Below are 13,736 nucleotides of genomic sequence, written 5' to 3'. Positions count from 1 at the left end.
TCACCTTACTTAAGGAAGGATATACTGACTTTGGAGGGGGTACAGAGACGATTCACTAGGCTGATTCCGGAGATGAGGGGTTACCTTATGATGATAGATTGAGTAGACTGGGTCTTTACTCGATGAAGTTCAGAAGGATGAGGGGTGATCTTATAGAAACATTTAAAATAATGAAAGGGATAGACAAGATAGAGGCAGAGAGGTTGTTTCCACTGGTCGGGGAGACTAGAACTAGAGGGCAGAGCCTCAAAATACGGGGGAGCCAATTTAAAACCGAGTTGAGAAGGAATTTCTTCTCCCAGAGGGTTGTAAATCTGTGGAATTCTCTGCCCAAGGAAGCAGTTGAGGCTAGCTCATTGAATGTATTCAAGTCACAGGTAGATTTTTAACCAACAAGGGAATTAAGGGTTACGGGGAGCGGGCGGGTAAGTGGAGCTGAGTCCACGGCCAGATCAGCCATGATCTTATTGAATGGCGGAGCAGGCTCGAGGGGCTAGATGGCCTACTCCTGTTCCTAATTCTTATGTTCTTATGTTCCACGATCTCTCTGCCGCACTCCCAGCTTGCTCAGTACCTGTACCATCCAATTTAACGTGACCTCCCCTCGTCCGGCAAAATCCCTTAACTGGCACAGGCCGGGTCGCGAGGCTGCCGGATAAGAGGGGTTCAAACTGTACTCTATGGCGTGGGGTGAATGATACACTGTCTGAATCTCTGCTTGTGCCATCGTCAACCAGTGGAATAGGATTCAGACCAGGTGTCGGAGCGTGTGGTCATCGTGACCACGTCCACACTGGCGGCTGATCGCTCGAGAGCTATCCTTACCCCGAGCACCTGTCATCTGATCTCCGTGATATAAAGAGTAATTGCAGCCAGACATGTCATGGTTGTACTCAGCAGTTCTGTGTATTAAAGGGGCGCTCCCTTCATGGAAAAAGTGTCTGCCAAAACTTTTGTTTACTGCTAATCCAAACATGTCATCGCTTCGTTGCCAGTCAAAGTGACACATGTGACCTGTGACTTGTCTGGCTCTACTCCCTGCTTTGATGTTTCCCCCTGGGCAGGGGAGTCTAGAACCAGGGGTCACACAGTCTCAGAATAAGGGGTCGGCCATTTAGGACTGAGATGAGGAGAAACTTCTTCATTCAGAGGGTGGTGAATCTTTGGAATTCTCTACCCCAGAGGGCTGTGGAGGCTCAGTCTTCGAGTATATTCAAGAGAGAGATCAATAGATTTTTAGATATTAAAGGAATCATCATCATCATAGGCAGCCCCTCGGAATCGAGGAAGACTTGCTTCTACTCTTAACATGAGTTCTTTGGTAGCTGTACAGTCCAATACGAGAACCACAGTCTCTGTCACAGGTGGGGCAGATAGTCCATGAGGGTCCTGGTGTTCTAGGTCCAGAACTTCATGTTAGAGGAGCGGGAGATGCCTGTCTGTGGGTTCTTTTAACGTGGGGTGGTTGTTGCACATCAACTACCACACGGGCTTAACTGAGCAAGGTCTTGGTCCAGTGGCAAGGGGGTCCAAGACGACTGGAGACCAGGCACTGCTGTATGAGCCTAGTTGCCTACGGCGAGATGTTGGCCGAAAGCTCGGCGCTGGGTAGCGCCCCTGATGGTGGGTGGTCCGAGGCTTGGTTGGGGGCAAGCATTGGGAGGGTCAGTGGCCCACGGGGGTTCAGAGTGGGAGGTCAGGGGGGGTCACAGCCATGGTACTCATCACGTGCTGGAGGAGGAGAGGAGGTCAGGTCTCCAGTGGGGAAGGAGAGCTCCAGTCGTCGCTGAAAGAAGGGAGGAGACCAACCGACCCGGTCGCCGTTGAGGAGGAGGTCGCCTGTCACTGCAGGAGGTCCAGCCGTCGCCGAGGAGGCCCAGACACCGTCGTGGAAGAGAGGCCAATTGCCGCCGCTAGAGATGTTCCGATTGCCGCTGCGGGGGGTGTGGGGGGTGGGGGGGTGGTGAAGGCCCGATAGCCAGGCCCAGTCACCACCAGAGGCCCAGCCGTGGGGACAGTGCAGGAAAGTGTGATTGAGGTAGAAGATCAGCCATGATCTCATTGAATGGCAGAACAGGCTCGAGGGGCCTATTTCTTATGTTCTTATGTTCTGCCCAGCTAATAAAAGGCTGGATATAATTTGTCTCGTTTACTGCCTCCTTTTGGGGTACGGGTGCTGGGGGCACCTCCGACACCCCACACAAGCATGCACTCATCACCTGTGAGCTTGGAGCGTGAGTGGTGCCAAGCTATTCGACTGTGGGGGAGGCGCCGTCTCCTCCACTGAACACCCGTACGCACAAACACACAAACACATTTGTCCCCAACCCCCCTCCCCCACCCTTGCTCTGGGACTCTGAGGCCAATTGACGTGTCCCTACCAACACCCCAAGTGAAATCCGATACCTCAGTGCAGATCGTGAAGTGACGCTGGGAATTATGTGATCTCCTTAGCTGACGGATACAGAGGGGTTTGCAGACCCGCACATTTTCTGTTTTCCGTTGACCAAATTCCATGCCACGATAACGCCATCACCTTATTGTGAAGGCCGGTTGCCGAAAGAAAGGCTTGCATTTTTTGTTGGTGCTCAGAGGGACCTGGGTGTCCTTGTACACGAATCACTGAAAGTCAACATGCAGGTACAGCAAGCAATTAAGAAAGCAAATGATATGTTGACCTTTATTCCAACAGTAAAGATATATTACTGCAATTATATCGGGCCCTGGTGAGACCACACCTGGAGTATTGTGCACAGTTTTGGTCTCCGTACCTAAGGAAGGATATACTTGCCACAGAGGGAGTGCAATGAAGGTTCACCAGACTGATTCCTGGGATGGGGGGATTGTCCTATGAGGAGAGATTGAGTAGACTAGGCATATATTCTCTAGAGTTTAGAAGAATGAGAGGTGATCTCATTGAAACATACAACATTGTTACAGGGCTTGACAGGGTAGATGCAGGGAGGATGTTTCCCCCGGGCTGGGGAGTCGAGAACCAGGGGTCACAGTCTCAGAATAAGGGGTCGGCCATTTAGGACTGAGCTGAGGAGAAATTTCTTCACTCAGAGGGTGGTGAATCTTTGGAATTATCTGCCCCAGAGGGCTGTGGAGGCTCAGTCGTTGAGTATATTCAAGGCTGAGATCGATAGATTTTTGAATATTAAGGGAATCGAGGGATATGGGGATCGGGCAGGAAAGTGGAGTTGAGGTAGAAGATCAGCCGTGATCATACTGAATGGCAGAGCAGGCTCTAGAGGCCGAATGGCCGACTCCTGCTCCTAATTCTTATTTTCTCATGTTCTTATATTTATATACCGCCTTTCATGACCAATGGACGTCCCAAAGCGCTTTACAGCCAATGAAGTAATTGCCGAAGAGAGTTGTCAATGTGGGAAACACGGCAGCCAATTTGCAAGCTCCCACCAACAGCCATGTGATAATGATCGTATTGTGTTCCTAACAAAGATGAGGCTGCACACAGGGAGGTTAAAGTAACAGTGACCTCAGTCTTTAATAAGACACTCCAGAGTGAGGAACAGGCCTTAGGGGCCGGCTTATATACAGTGCTCCCAAGGGATGCTGGGATCCCTTGGGACTTCAGGGGATGAGCTCCCTGGTGGCGCAACATGGGAGTGCGTGCTTTCCAGATACACAACATCACTCCCCCCCCCCCCCCAAAGTCAAAGTGAAAACTATTTACAAGGTGAGGCGGTCGGGAGCCTTTCTTTCCCTGGTGGACCGCCTCGGTACAAATGTCTGTTCTGGTGTGTTGGCTGTGCCCTCGCTGGGCTGGCGTGTTGTTGGCCCTGCAGGGCTACTAGGTGAGCCTGGCCTTGCTGGGCTGTTGGGCGTGATGGGTTCGATTTCCTAGTCCGGCATGATGTCGTTGATCCTTTGGGTGTGTGTTGTGGGCTCGAAAAAGGTCGTGTCTGCTGTGGGTTGTTCAGGGCAGTCTGTAAATTGCAGCCTCGTTTGGTCCAGGTGGTTTCTGCAAATTTGTCCATTGTCTAGTTTGACTACAAACACCCTATTCCCTTCTTTAGCTATCACCGTGCCCGCGATCCACTTGGGTCATTCAGATCAATTTCCCGTGACACAGTGGCGCGACCATCGTTTACATTTTGTTGCTGCCGCCTGCTCTCTACCTGATCATGCAGGTTGGGGTGAACCAGCGAGAGTCTGGTTTTAAGTGTCCTTTTCATGAGTAGCTCAGCCGGGGGCACCCCTGTGAGCGAGTGGGGTCTCGTGCGGTAGCTGAACAGTACTCGGGACAGGCGGGTTTGGAGTGAGCCTTCTGTGACTCGTTTAAAGGTTCTGTTTGATGGTTTGTACTGCCCGCTCTGCCTGCCCATTGGAGGCTGGTTTAAACGGGGCTGGGTGACATGTTTGATCCCATTGCGGGTCATGAATTCTTTAAATTCAGCACTGGTGAAACATGGCCCGTTGTCACTGACCAGTATGTCAGGCAGGCCGTGGGTGGCAAACATGGCCCTCAGGCTTTCAATGGTGGCGGTGGCGGTGCTTCCCAACATTATTTCACATTCAATCCATTTTGAAAACGCATCCACCACCACCAGGAACATTTTACCGAGAAATGGGCCCGCATAGTCGACATGGATCCTCGACCATGGTCTGGAGGGCCAGGACCACAAACTTAGTGGTGCCTCTCTGGGCGTGTTGCTCAACTGAGCACATACGCTGCATTGCCGCACACAGGACTCTAAGTCATAGTCGATACCGGGCCATCACACGTGGGATCTGGCTATCGCTTTCATCATTACTATACCTGGGTGTGTGCTGTGGAGATCTGAGATGAACGTCTCCCTGCCCTTTTTGGGTAGCACTACGCGGTTACCCCACAACAGGCAGTCTGCCTGAATGGACAGCTCGTCCTTTCGCCGCTGGAACGGCTTGATTAGCTCTTGCATTTCAACGGGGATGCTGGCCCAGCTCCCATGCAGTACACAGTTTTTTATTAGGGACAGCAAAGGATCTTGGATGGTCCAAGTCCTAATCTGGCGGGCCGTGACAGGTGATTTATCATTTTCAAACGCTTCCATGACCATCAACAAGTCTGCGGGCTGCACCACCATCAACAAGTTTGCAGGCTGCGCCATTTCCACCCCCGTGGTGGGCAATGGTAGCTGACTGAGAGCATCCGCACAGTTCTCGGTGCCTGGCCTGTGGCGGATGGTATAGTTAAACGCTGATAGCACGAGTGCCCACCTTTGTATGTGGGCTGAGGCATTAGTATTTATCCCCTTGATTTTAGCGAACAGGGATGTGAGGGGCTTGTGATCGGTTTCCAGCTCAAATTTGAGGCCAAACAGGTACTAATGCATTTTCTTTACCCCGAACATACACACTAATGCCTCTTTCTCAATCATGCTGTAGGTCCTCTCGGCCTCAGATAAGCTCCTGGAAGCATAGGCGACAGGTTGCAACTTCCCCGCAACGTTAGCTTGTTGTAATACACACCCAACTCCGTACGACGATGCATCAGATGCTAGCACAAGTCTTTTACACGGGATATACAATACAAGCAGCTTGTTGGAGCATAAAATGTTTCTGGCTTTCTCAAAAGCAATTACTTGTTTTTTTCCCCATACCCAGTTCTCACCTTTGCGCAATAACACATGTAGGGGCTCCAAAAGGGTGCTTAACCCCTGTAGGAAGTTACCAAAATAGTTGAGGAGACCCAGGAACGACCACAGCTCTGTGATGTTCTGTGGCCTGGCCGCGTTCCTGATAGCCTCTGTCTTGGTGTCTGTGGGCCAAATGCCGTCCGCCGCGATCTTTCTCCCCAAAAACTCCACTTCTGTTGCCATGAAGACGCATTTCAACCTCTTCAGCCGCAGCCCTACGCGATCCAGTCGCTGAAGGACCTCCTCCAGGTTTTGTAGGTGCTCAACGGTGTCCCGACCCGTGACCAATATGTCGTCCTGAAAAACCACCGTGCTTGGTACCGACTTGAGTAGGCTCTCCATGTTTCTCTGGAAGATCGCTGCAGCCGACCGAATTCCAAACGGGCATCTGTTGTAGATGACAGTCCCTTGTGCATGTTAATGCAGGTGTGGCCCTTCGAAGACTCCTCCAGCTCCTGCGTCATGTAGGCCGAAGTCAGGTCAAGCTTGGTGAACGTCTTGCCTCCTGCCAGCGTCGCAAATAGGTCGTCTGCCTTAGGTAGCAGGTAGCGAGAAACGATTAATAGTTACTTTATAATCGCCGCAAATCCTGACCGTGCCATCACTTTTGAGTACTGGAACAATCGGGCTGGCCCACTCGCTGAATTCCACTGGGGAGATGATGCCCTCGCGTTGCAGCCTGTCCAGCTCGATTTCCATTCTCTCCCTCATCATGTGAGGTACCGCTCGCGCCTTGTGGTGAATGGGTCGTGCCTCTGGGACCAAGTGGAACCGCACCTTCGCCCTGGAAAAGTTTCCAATGCCTGGCTCAAAAAGGGAAGGAAATTTGCTAAGAACCTGGGTACATGAGGCCTCATCGACATGTGATAGCGCTCGGATGTCATCCCAGTTCCAGCGGATTTTGCCCAGCCAGCTCCTTAAAGCAGTGTGAGGCCATCGCCCGGTACAATCCAGAGTGGCAGTTCGTGCACCGTGCCCTCGTAGGTGACCTTGACCATAGTGCTGCCCAGGACAATGATAAGCTCTTTGGTGTATGTTCTCAGTTTCGTGTGGATGGGGCTCAGGGCTGGTCTAAATGTTTTGTTGCACCACAGTCTCTCAAACATCTTTTTACTCATGATAGATTGGCTAGCTCCAGTGCCCAGTTCCATGGCTACGGGTAAGCCATTCAATTTTACATTTAGCATTATAGGTGGATATTTCGTCGAAAATGCGAACACCCCATGTACTTCAGCATCTGCCTTCTCTCTCTGAGGCTCGAAATTGCTTTGATCCACTATGGACCGATCTTCCTCTGCCACTTGGTGGTGGGCAGGTTTTGCAGAGCTTGCAGCTCGTTTCCAAGCTCGTTGGGGGTGCCCCATTGTTCCACAGCTCTTGCAAACCCTTTGAAGCGGCATGAATAGGCTGAATGGAAGCCTCCACAACGCCAACAAGGTGTGAATTGCCTTGCATTCATCCTTTGTTGGGGACTCTGAGTCATCTGGGTCACCTGAGGCCTGCTGACAGTTGCAGACTCGTGGGTTCTGCCCTGTACATTTCTGCTCGCAAACACAGTTCCAGTTAATTTATGAACATTGCTAGCACTTGTGTGCTGAGAAATTTGTTTGGTGTAATTACTGGTGGACATAAACACCTGTGCTATCGCAATGGCCTTACTGAGGGTCGGTGTCTCTACATTCAAAAGTTTTCGTAGGATGGTCTCATGGCCAATGCCCAGTACAAAAAAGTCTCTGAGTATTTGCTCTAGGTAGCCATCAAACTCACATTATCCCACAAGTCGCCTTAGCTCGGCTATGTAGCTTGCCACTTCCTGACCTTCAGATCACTGGCACGTGTAGAACTGATACCCCGCCATCAGCACGCTTTCCCTCGGGTTAAGGTGCTCCCGAACCAGTGTACGCAGCTCCTCAGACGACTTATCTGTGGGTTTCACCGGAGCCAGAAGATTCTTCATGAGGCTGTAGGTCGGTGCCCCGCAGACCGCGAGGAGGACCGCTCTCCTTTTTGCAGCGCTTCCTTCTCCGTCCAGCTCGTTGGCTACAAAGTACTGGTCTAGCCATTCGACATAGGCTTCCCAGTCCTCACCCTCTGAGAACTGCTCAAGGATGCCCACAGTTTGCTGCATTTTTGCGTTGGATTCGTATTCTCGTCGCCAGTTATTATGTTCCTAACAAAGATGAGGCTGCACACAGGGAGGTTAAAGTAACAGTGACCTCAGTCTTTAATAAGACACTCCAGATTGAGGAACAGGCCTTAAGGGCCGGCTTATATACAGTGCTCCCAAGGGATGCTGGGATCCCTTGGGACTTCAAGGGATGAGCTCCCTAGTGGCGGAACATGGGAGTGCATGCTTTACAGATACACAACAGACTGGACAACTTGTTTTTCAGGGATGTTGAATGAGGGATAAATATTGTCCAGACGGGACCATCCTTTAGTATATCATCACCTCCCTTTAAGGCCACAACATCAAGGGTGTGTAAGGGCAGCACTGAATCAGCAGACACAGCCAGCGTCCTCATCTGCTCATTGATTTACATTGTGTGTTTCTATTCTTGAACTGACCTACAGAAAGAGGATAGATGAAAAGATTAAACATCGCCCCCCCGGCCACCCCTCTCCCTGCACAGTGAGAAAAATAAAACGAATTTAAGCAGACCGTTATGCTGGCCTATTTTTACCAGTCTTGTTGATCAGTACTGACAGAGCCATTTTTAGCTGCATGTGGTTCAGAAATATGAAAGCATCAATTTCCCCTCGGACGGCCGTGCCTCGTGCTTCCAATTTTTTTCTTGTCAGTGTTTGGGATTGTGACTGCTTTATATTTTTTGAAAACTGGGTTACAAACTGAGCCACACAAAGCTGCTTCAATCCCTGCATTCCGCTGATACAGTGGGCAAAGAAAGAAAGACTTGCATTTATATAGCGCCTTGCACGATCGCCGGACGTCCCAAAATGCTTTACGGCCAATGAAGTGCTTTTTGGAGTGTAGTCACTGTTGTAATGTGGGAAACGCAGCAGCCAACGTGCGCACAGCAAGCTCCCACAAACAGTCATCTGATAATGACCGGGTAATCTGTTTTCGTGTTGTTGGTTGAGGGATAAATATTGGCCAGGGCACCAGGGATAACTCCCCTGATTTTTTTTGAAATAGTGCCACGGGATCTTTTACGTCTACCTGAGAGGGCAGACGGGGCCTCGGTTTAACGCCTCATCTGAAAGACGGCCCCTCCGACAGTGCGGCGCTCCCTCAGCACTGGGAGGGTCAGCCTAGATATTTGTGCTCCAATCCCTAGAGCGGGACTTGAACTCACAACCTTCTGACTCAGAGGCGAGAGTGCTGCCCACCAAGAGTGGTGATAGTGTGGGCGTTGCCCAGTGCTCCTGTGCTAGGAAAAGGGAGCAATAATCTGCCAGGCTTCCCACTGCTGCTTGCTATCGTGGGGAGCACTGTCACCCTGAGTCTTTTCTTTCTCCAAAAATATACTTTATTCATATATAATGTTCACAATACATTGGAAAATAGTTCAGTACCTTGCGGTCAGCGATTCCATACAATTTGTTTGGATGCTGACAGCAGTTCCTTCCATACAGTGCACTAGCATTTCATTTCAAGGTACAGTTTAGTACAATCCGTAAATCACGTTACATGTAGTACTGTGCAAATAAGGGTATTACATGGAGCAGATAAGAACAGGTTTACATTACATTCCAGGATACATTTCGATACCGATCACGAATCACGTGACATGTAGCACTATGCAGATGAAAGCAGTACACGGAACGGATGAGAACACATTTGCATTTCTTTACAAGTTACTAAACAGTGCAGAGACTTTCATTATACATGGCACAACACAGGTGTTTTTCAGTACATGGTGCTCTATGTGTACAAGCAGATGAACAAGTACAGCCCGAGGGGAGTCTGATTCCATCCCCTGGGTTTACCGTGGCGGAAGGTCCTTAAACTGTGGCTCTTCCCCATCGTGCACCAACCTTTAGTCAGAAGGTTGACAGTCCCAGTCCCACTCCAGAGTCTTGAGGGCGGTCTACGCTTTAACTCCAGTGCAATGCTGAGGGAGCACTGCACTGTCGGAGGTGCCATCTTTCTGGATGAGACGTTAAGTCGAGGCCCCGTCTGCTCTCTCAGGTGGATGTAAAAGGTCCCATGGCACTATTCGAAGAAGGGCAGGGGCATTCTCCTCGGTGTCCTGGGCCAATATTTATCCCTGCCGCGTTTCCTACGTTGCAACAGGGGGAATAGATGTAAAGTAATTGGTAGAAAGATTCGAGGTGAGTTGAGGATAAATCTTTTCACCCAGAGGGTGGTGGGGGTCTGGAACTCACTGCCTGAAAGGGTGGTAGAGGCAGAAATCCTCATAGCATTTCAAATGTACTTGGATATGCAACCTAAAAGATTACGGACCAAGAGCTGGAAAGTGGGATTAGGCTGGATAGCTCTTAGTCGGCCGATTGGCCTCCTTCTGTCCCATAGACCTTTATGATTCTATGACTACACTTCAAAAGTCCTTCATTGGCTATAAAGTTCTTTGGGACGTCTGGAGATCGTGAAAGGCGCTATAGAAATGCCTGGTGATAGTTTAAATTGACCTGTAGTTCCCTGCTTAACGGGCAAAGGCTAATGGCTCATAGTTCTACAGTCTAATGATAAATCAGTAGCAGTATAACATCAATAGACTTCAGGACAGTCTAATTAACCCCTTCCTGACACACCACTCTCCAAAACCACCCCCTCCGCACTCTGTATAACTTTCTCCAGCAACTCTTTCGTTCAAGAACCTGTGGGCTCTCGATCCTTCCGCCAACCTGCCAGACATTATCTTGAAATTCAAATCGATGCTGATACCAGTCCACGGTTATGAATGCTAGTCCCTTTAAGGTTCTGCAGCCCTTTAGACACTGCTGCTCCCCACCCACAACATCAAGCCGTGAATCAGAGGCGTCCCTGAATGATGGAGCTCCTTCAAATTCTTTAACTAGCCTGATCTCTAAAGTAATGGCAGGGTCATGCTCGACGTCACAGCGAGGTGAATAGTATTCCGCCCTCCTTATATCAATTTTGCCCAAGCCGGTTTTATTTACAGTTGCTTAACAACCAACCGCTCTTTGGTTGAAGAGAAAGGCAGTCCCTGAGTTATAGACAGCTACTCGTCTTACAGTATGGGCTTCCAGCCAATACTCTTAAGTCACGTTCGAACAAGAAGGTATGTCCTAAAGAGAGGTGCATAGCCTATGGACTCAATTTTCCCCAAGCCCATTTTCTGGTGTATTGCCAAAGCTATGCCCGTTATTCTAGGCCAGAAATGTGGCAGAAATAACTTGCCAAAGTTTCCCCGATGTATAATTCGAATTTGGCACCACGCAGCGTGTCGGCCAAAGCTATGACCCTCCAGCCCTGCTTCAAGACATTCGATGGTGGCGTGTGAGTGAGTAAAAAAATTAGAAAACTTCTGAAATCCAACAAATTTACACTTACTACGTTGACAGGTAAAAAAAGTTGAACTTTATTATTGATTTTGACAGTGTCCAAAATCTTCTATTTAAAAACAATGGCGCCTTTCAGCGCCAATTTCTCAATGTGCACTGGTTTTCTTAAGTGTCCAGAAGGTTTTTCGGGAGTGGCCAGATACGCTGACCTAGGAGGAAAAAATGTTGGCCAAACTGCGAAAAAATTTTTAAACCGGCGCAGACACACGGGAAACATAGAAACATAGAAACATAGAAAATAGGTGCAGGAGTAGGCCATTCGGCCCTTCTAGCCTGCACCGCCATTCAATGAGTTCATGGCTGAACATTCAACTTCAGTACCCCATTCCTGCTTTCTCGCCATACCCCTTGATCCCCCTAGCAGTAAGGACCTCATCTAACTCCTATGACGTTAAAAAAAAACTGGCCTAGAAAAATCGTAACTAAGTCAGTTACGCCGGCGCAGATCGCAGGGGGCAACGTAGAAAAAAACATGCGGCAAAAAAAACGGCACGTGCCAAAGAAACGGCGTTAATGATCTAACTTTGAGGGGGGGGGGTGAGGGTTAGAAACAGGCAGGCATCAGATGAATATCAAAATTATACTTTCAGAAACGAAACAGCATTCTGTGTAAACCAGAGACTGGGAGAGGAGAATATTCTCCTGAACTACCTCCCTCCCACTCGAATGGTAATGACGAATTCATGGCGATTAAAATATCATTCCAGTCACGTTCAGTCTTGTTAATAGTCCATTGATTCCACCCAAAAATATCCTCCAATGAAGGAGCGAGGAATGAAATCACAAGGCGGCCTTGAATGATAGTCACGAGTGATTCATTCATGAATGTTTGTAGAAGGAGACAGGGGATAAAACAGCTGGAAAGAGACGCACACATCTGTCCTGTGGGATAAGGGCCTGATGTTGCTTCAGACAGACTGTGAATCATATGTATATATTGGCTGCTGTCCGTGTTTTATGTCTCTTTAAAGCCCCATAACCTCACCAAGGCTAAATACTGGACAGAGTACAAATTGTATTTACATAGAAACATAGAAAATAGGTGTAGGAGTAGGCCATTCGGCCCTTCGAGCCTGCACCACCATTCAATATGATCATGGCTAATCATTCCCTCAGTACCCCTTTCCTGCTTTCTCTCCATACCCCTTGATCCCTTTAGCTGTAAGGGCCACATCTAACTCCCTCTTGAATATATCTAACGAACTGGCATCAACAACTCCCTGCGGTAGAGAATTCCACAGGTTAACAATTCTCTGAGTGAAGAAGTTTCTCCTCATCTCAGTCCTAAATGGCTTACCCCTTATCCTTAGACTGTGTCCCCTGGTTCTGGACTTCCCCAACATCAGGAACATTCTTTCTGCATCTAACCTGACCAGTCCCGTCAGAATTTTATATGTTTCTATGAGATCCCATCTCATCCTTCTAAACTCCAGTGAATACAGGCCCAGTCGATCCAATCTCTCCTCAAATGTCAGTCCTGCCATCCCGGGAATCAGTCTGGTGAACCTTTGCTGTACTCCCTCAATAGCAAAAACGTCCTTCCTCAGATAAGGAGACCAAAACTGAACACAATATTCCAGGTGAGGCCTCACCAAGGCCCTGTACAACTACAGTAAGACCTCCCTGCTCCTGTACTCAAATCCCCTAGCTATGAATGCCAACGTGCCATTTGCCTTCTTCACCGCCTGCTGTACCTGCATGCCAACTTTCAATGACTGATGTACCATGATACCCAGGTCTCATTGCACCTCCCATTTTCCTAATCTGCCGCCATTCAGATAATATTCTGCCTTCGTGTTTTTGCCACCAAAGTGGATAACCTCACATTTATCCACATACATCATAGAATCATAGAAATTTACAGCATGGAAGGAGGCCATTCGGCCCATCGTGTCCACACCAGCCGACCAAGAGCTGTCCAGCCTAATCCCACTTTCCAGCACTCGGTCCGTAGCCCTGTAGGTTACGGCACTTCAAGTATACATCCAAGTACTTTTTAAATGTGGTGAGGGTTTCTGTCTCTACCACCCTTTCAGGCAGTGAGTTCCGCCCCAGTCCCTCACCACCCTCTGGGTGAAGAAATTTCCCCTCAAATCCCCTCTAAATCTCCCCCCAATTACTTTAAATCAATGCTCCCTGGTTGTTGACCCCTCTGCCAAGGGAAACAGGACCTTCCTATCCACTCTATCCAGGCTCCTCATATGTTTATATACCTCAATCAGGTCTCCCCTCAGCCTTCTCTGTTCCAAAGGAAACAGACCCAGCGCCTTCAATCTTTCCTCACCGCCAAAATTCTCCAATCCAGGCAAAATTCTTGTAAATCTGCTCTTCCCCCTTTCCAGTGCAATCACATCTTTCCTGTCATGTGGTGACCAGAACTATACTCAGTACTCCAGCTGCAGCCTAGTGTTTTATACAGTTCAAGCATAACCTCCCTGCTCTTGTTTTCCATGCCATGGCTAATAAAGGCAAGTATGCCGCATGCCTCCTTAACCACATTATCTACCTGGCCTGCTACCTTCAGGGATCTGTGGACATGCACTCCAAGGTCCCTTTGTTCCTCTACACTTTTCAGTATTG

The sequence above is a fragment of the Pristiophorus japonicus genome, chromosome 26 (genome assembly GCF_044704955.1).
Source record: "Pristiophorus japonicus isolate sPriJap1 chromosome 26, sPriJap1.hap1, whole genome shotgun sequence".
Lineage (NCBI taxonomy): Eukaryota > Metazoa > Chordata > Chondrichthyes > Pristiophoridae > Pristiophorus > Pristiophorus japonicus.
Note: the sequence above shows the minus strand (reverse complement) of the source record.